The sequence below is a fragment of the Melanaphis sacchari genome, unplaced genomic scaffold (genome assembly GCF_002803265.2).
Source record: "Melanaphis sacchari strain LSU unplaced genomic scaffold, SCAv2.0 Contig7_pilon_pilon, whole genome shotgun sequence".
Lineage (NCBI taxonomy): Eukaryota > Metazoa > Arthropoda > Insecta > Hemiptera > Aphididae > Melanaphis > Melanaphis sacchari.
This window is the reverse complement of record NW_020271560.1, coordinates 7,189,038-7,195,174: the sequence shown is the minus strand read 5'-3', so window position 1 is coordinate 7,195,174 and position 6,137 is coordinate 7,189,038.

The window sequence follows — 6,137 nt, the reverse complement described above, 5'->3', positions numbered from 1 at the left end:
TATTTTTTCTTTATCTATTGTCGTTGAACGTCGTCAAAGGTTTTAGACATTTATTCTCTAGACCGCGAGTACGACGTCGCAAACACGAATTATTTCGGTTTACATACTATGTAAATACCAATCTGCGGTGCATCTGAGAGAGAGTCCACTATTTTTCGTATTTCTTTTTTTCCCGACACGCACCACGTATAGGTGCACAACTATGAGCACGTCAAGACGGCCCAACGCGCCTCACTCCCGTCAATGTTGTCGACGAAATTGTCGATGTTTACGATGCGAAAATGGCCTATACTTACTTATACTGAGCTATAGGCTGCTGCATTACGTCGTGTTCATCGGCGGAAGAGCGAGCGCATAACCGGCGTATGCCACGGCTCCTAGAAAATATCGTGTTAAATAACGCTCCATTGCCTTCCTTGAAGACACCGGATTGCCAAAACAATTCTAATGCGATCGTGATCAATATTCTAGTCCAATTATTATTATTATTATATTAAAAAAAAAAAAAAAAAAAACATTCAAAAAAAAAAATTTATATATTTTAATAAAAAAAAAAAAAAAAAAAAACATTCAAAAAATAAAATTTATGTATTTTAATGTAATAACAGAAATAAATTAAGAAAAATTAAGTCCCTAGTTGCTGAGAGCTGAGATTATTTTAATCAATAAAAAAAATAAAAATTTATTAAGTTAGTCTAATTTATTATTTAATTTTTTTTTTTTTTTTATTAAAATCAAACCGATCGGTCCAGTTTTACATAATGGACCTATACGAAAAGGTGATTGTAAATTTCTCTGATTAAACCTTTTGTTTATGTGTTTATGTAAATCTTTCTGATACTAACATTTGATCTTTAAAATAAGCATAAATTACTCCATCAATCTTATTTTTTGACCGATTTTATTTTAATTATTTTAATTTTTAATTTTAAGTTGAAACTAAATTCGATTACAATGACAATCGTTTTACAATGGTAATTTTACAATACGTTCGATGCCGTCTACCTACTGCTGTTATTTGTATTTCTAAATGTTTGGTTTTCTTTATTATTATAGTATAGCTTACGAATATGATGAAAATAGTGAATTAATAATAATTTGTAAATTTGACTTTTTGATCTGTTAAAGGATAATAGGTACTAAGTTTGAAAATTTAATTTTTATGGTATATATGCACATAATATTGTGCATTTAAAAATTTGGATTTGATTTTTAACATATATATATATATATATATATATGTTTTTAAATTAAGAAAAAGTATTTTGATTTTCTGACTTTAACCTATTTTTGAGAAATACTAAATAATATATCCATTATTACTTTACAGACAACATTGGTAATAGTTCATAATAAACATTGATATATTATATTTTTGGTTTAATTTAAGATTTTAGATATCTAACTTAACCTAAAATACCTAAATTGTAAAATAATGTCGAAAAACACATATGGTTCATACATCTTCTTTGAAGTGAAAAATATCGAGTAGTTTTTTCTTATGGTATCGATAGTATTTAAATTAATTTAATATCAAAAGATTTTACATTTTGAAGGTGAAGAAAAATTATCATAATTTACTTGCAATAATGACTTCTATAATGACGATTATCTGAAGATCGGTGGAATTCACACATGCTCATACTTGGCACCTCTTGCACCCTCTAGTACATGCGGCACTGTTATTGAAAAGTACATTTTACAAAACTTCAATTTATATTTGTGTGATTACTGATTTCGTAACGAATTTCATATGAATCTCTTTTTGCTACTCTCACTCTGTATAATTTGGCCTTTAAAGCGTATCACCTACACGGTGGCCAATCTCCGTGTCGATCATCTACACGTCTTTACAAATACACGAATTCGCCAATCGCGAAAGAGCCGTCAAAGTGTTTGTTATTTTTGATAGATGATTTTAATGACGTTCACGAAAAGATAAATACGTATTTATTAATACTATCTCATTATTTATAAAGTATTATGTAGTGCATTACATAGTCTGATCAAGTCGTATAAAATTATTTGTTTGTAAGTGTGACAATAGTTTAACAATAACGATAATTTGTGTTACAAAGTGTATGTACAATACAGTTATAATGTGTACACATTTATATACCTAAACTATTATATTATAATGTTGTTATATTTGAACTATTGAAATCGCACGACCTTGTGCTACTATAGCGTATATCATGTGCAATAAACATATATATTATACTCTGCGTGCATCATCGGGGTGTGTACAAAGGGAATCTCATAGTAAATCGTATTAAAGTCGTTCTCTTTTTCGCTGTTCTAAATATCAGTATAATTTCTTGCTCACGAGTCACATATACTTCATAATGTACCGAAAACAAACAATAACAGATAATACATGTTTATATAAACATAATTCAATGATAAATTCGACAAACCTTTTATTGTTATTACTTATTGTCTGTTTCCTATATACTATGAACGGAATACTGCAGTAACTGTAGAAGTAGAACTACTATCATTTACTAACTTATCATGAACCTATGTTCATATATTGTATTATTTTGCTTACGGTTATTTACGATTTTGTTTATTATGATTTGTGAGTAGTATACTTATGAGCGTGTATGATATGCATGTATCTGTAGGTAAAAAATATTAAAATTTGAAGGGAAAAATTATTTTATCGAATGTTTGATTTTCGATTTCAGGTCACACAATCTCGGTTGCGGCGATAACACGTGTTGAACTCTATCTTTAAAAAAATAACACTCGTCAATATCGCGGCAGAATATCGCCGTCAAAACGAGTAGCTCGAAATTTAAGTGGCCGAACGGAAAGGTACTTCATAATACGACACAATATATACCTATATCTACCTAATAATAATAATAATAACTTTATAATTATTCTGAGGTAGTATAATAATAATATTGTAAAGTGAGCACTAGCTGGTATATTGTATAATATTATTATGCGTATAGGTATATAATAATGCCGCCACTGCGCAGCTACCGATCCCGCCACTGACGCCACTGGTCCGGCACATACGGACCGCGTAACGTGCAGACGACTCTGCGCACAGATAAGGCGTAGAGGTAGAGGGCTATAATAATAACGTTATACCTATTGCCTACGTTTTTATAATATAATATATAATAAATTATACTTCCTGATAATATATTTATCTATATTAACAACGGGAATGTGCGTATATTATTATTATTAGACCATAAAATGTCTTGTTTTATTGCGATGTGTGCGACTAATAGTTATATACTATTATGACATGTGTGAGTATATATTTGTGTGTGTGTGTTATTAGTTATTATTATACGCGGCTTATGCGTTCACAACAACAAAGACGATGGGATAATATTCGAATAAAGTAATAATTTTAAAACAACGACCATTATACACCCCCGCGTAATAAAGGTACAGCATTAACTCAATGTTATACACATTTAGTGGTTTTTTTCTTCTTTTTAATTTTTTTTTTTTTTGTTATATTTATCATCACTCGGATTTACAAACAACGCGGCCGCGGCAGGTAAAACACCACGGAATTGAAATTTGATGACCGCTTTGTCATGACATTGTAATATTATTTTTGGCCGCCGCGAGGAAATCGCAGGTATATAGGTGTACATTAATTTCCATTGATGTCGTAAAACCGTTATATAGTTAGTAATACCCATTAATCATTATGCGTGTTTCTGACTATTTTTTAGACTTAAACATCATCGTCACCTTCACTTCCGTGTTATACATATATATATTATATACGTATGAGTTGATACATCTCTCGATGACTCTTATTTTCAATTATTCACAGTTTTAAAATATTCAACATCACATAGTATATTTTATTTTATTTTTTTTTTCGAGGGAGGAGGGAAGACGTCAATAAAATAATTTTCTTTTACAATAATTACTGTATACATACTATTATTCAAACGTCATGATTTTATTTTATATTTTTAATATGCTGTAAAGTGTAAATTTATAAAAACTATATTGTATTATTTTCAATTTTGTATAACTACGTTGCACGTCTTCGAGTGATACATAGTTATGTTTTAAATTGAATAATAATATTAAATCGTTATAATACATTAGACGCACAGCTGTTGACATAATTAGATTTATACTTACATTTAAAGAATTCAATTTTTATTATAATCTTCACTGCATAAACCTTAAAACATGAAAATAAAAATAACATTCCAATAAAAAAAACTGAAGAACAAGAACAAAACTAACTAAATATTAATCTGACAGTGAATATTTTAAAATTATTGTCGATATATACTAGCACGCCTTATTGATAAATTGTTTATCAAATCAATATTTAATCAAATCGAGTATACATTTTCTTAAATTTGGAAACAAAAATATATTATTACTATTTACTACAAACTGGAAGGTAGAGCTGATGCTGAAACCAAGTTAAATGCTAATGTAAAAATGCATTTGATTTGGTAGACTATCAAACTTTAATTTTCAAATTAAATATTATAGGTTGATATTACGACATTTTATCTTGACTATCTTCTTATCTTTATTAACGTACATAAGTATAAAAAATAGATTATGTTAAGTATTTTTTGGGGCTATCTGGTATCATCCTTTTTTTTTATTTCTAGTGTCTACAAATTATATTATTAGAAATTTTAAGCATTGGTAATTCTCTTTGTTTGCTGATAATCAAAAATATAATATTACATCACTTTTTTTTTATAATCATATTAATGTTTATAACTAATTAATGACTGTTTAAACCTACATCAAGACCTAAACAGATTCTCCGCGTGATGCTCAGAATGCTTAGACAATGGGGTGCATCTTGATACAAATACGTATATGTATACAAATAACTTTCCAATGCAAAAATGTTTACCTATTCTATACCGCAGTAATTTAGTTGACTATGAAATTACGGTTAGAGGTTAGAGATCTTGGTATAAATTTATCGTCTAACTTTATTTTTAAAAACTATATGGAAACTGTTTATGAAAAGGCTTTTAGAAACTTAGATTTTATTAAACATAACAGTGTCAATTGAGTTATACGTGTCTAATGCAGTATTTCATAAAAAAAAAAAAATGATTAATTGTATGGTCCATTAAAATTTATAACCAATCATGGCCACACATGTTGTGGTCCATTATTAACTCGCCATTGATTCATTTAATATTTAATAATTATTTGTGCCACCCGAAACTAATTATTTATTTTGTCTTGACATGTTCCGTTTTAGATTTAAAGAGTTTGGTACACTGCGATAGTAAAATAAAATTGGTATATCTACAGACGGCTTCAGTAAATATGTGTGCTAAGGAATGTGATGATTAGGAAATTATATACTTAAAATAGTCTAACTCTAAAAATTGATTAAAATATGTGTTACGAGTAAAGGCATTAATGTGGTAATCAGTGATTACTAATCAGTAATCATTTCAATGATCGGGAAATTTCGTAATTTCCCTAGAAAATTGGAAAATTTTGTAATAATACACATTACCCGGTCATTCCGGTCTTTATTATTAAATACATTTATATTTAAACATTTATTTATTAATATTCAATATCAAACGATTCATTGGCAGAACAGTTATTATTATATCATACAATCCAACTTGTTATCTGATAAAAATTTTAAAATTGACGAACAAAATATTCGTTGTGCTCAAAGTACCTAACTGTATGGCTATATACCTATATAGCATGTACAACTCTATCCGTGTTCCAGATAAGTATGTTACATAATCTATACATGACATTTATTATTTATTAATCATAGTTGATCCGTCAACTATTTTGCAAATTTTAAGTAGGTACCTATAACTAAAACGATACAATTTGAAATTCTTCACGTGATTTTCTCACAATTATTAGCTCGTATGAAAATGACATGTTCGTGTTAACTATGAAAGTCAATTTGAATTTAATTTTTATTAACAAGTAAAACACATTGGTTACATCAATAAATCAGCCGAATTAGCCTTAGAATATGACGTGTTGAATGCTGAAACATAAGTAGGCAAAAGCCCAGTTGCGTATTGTCAGCATAAATTCTTAGAACTAGATAAAGCAATGGAAAAAATTCAAATCTGAAAAATATTCTTTTCCCGAAGCGGCATGACAAAAATCAGACA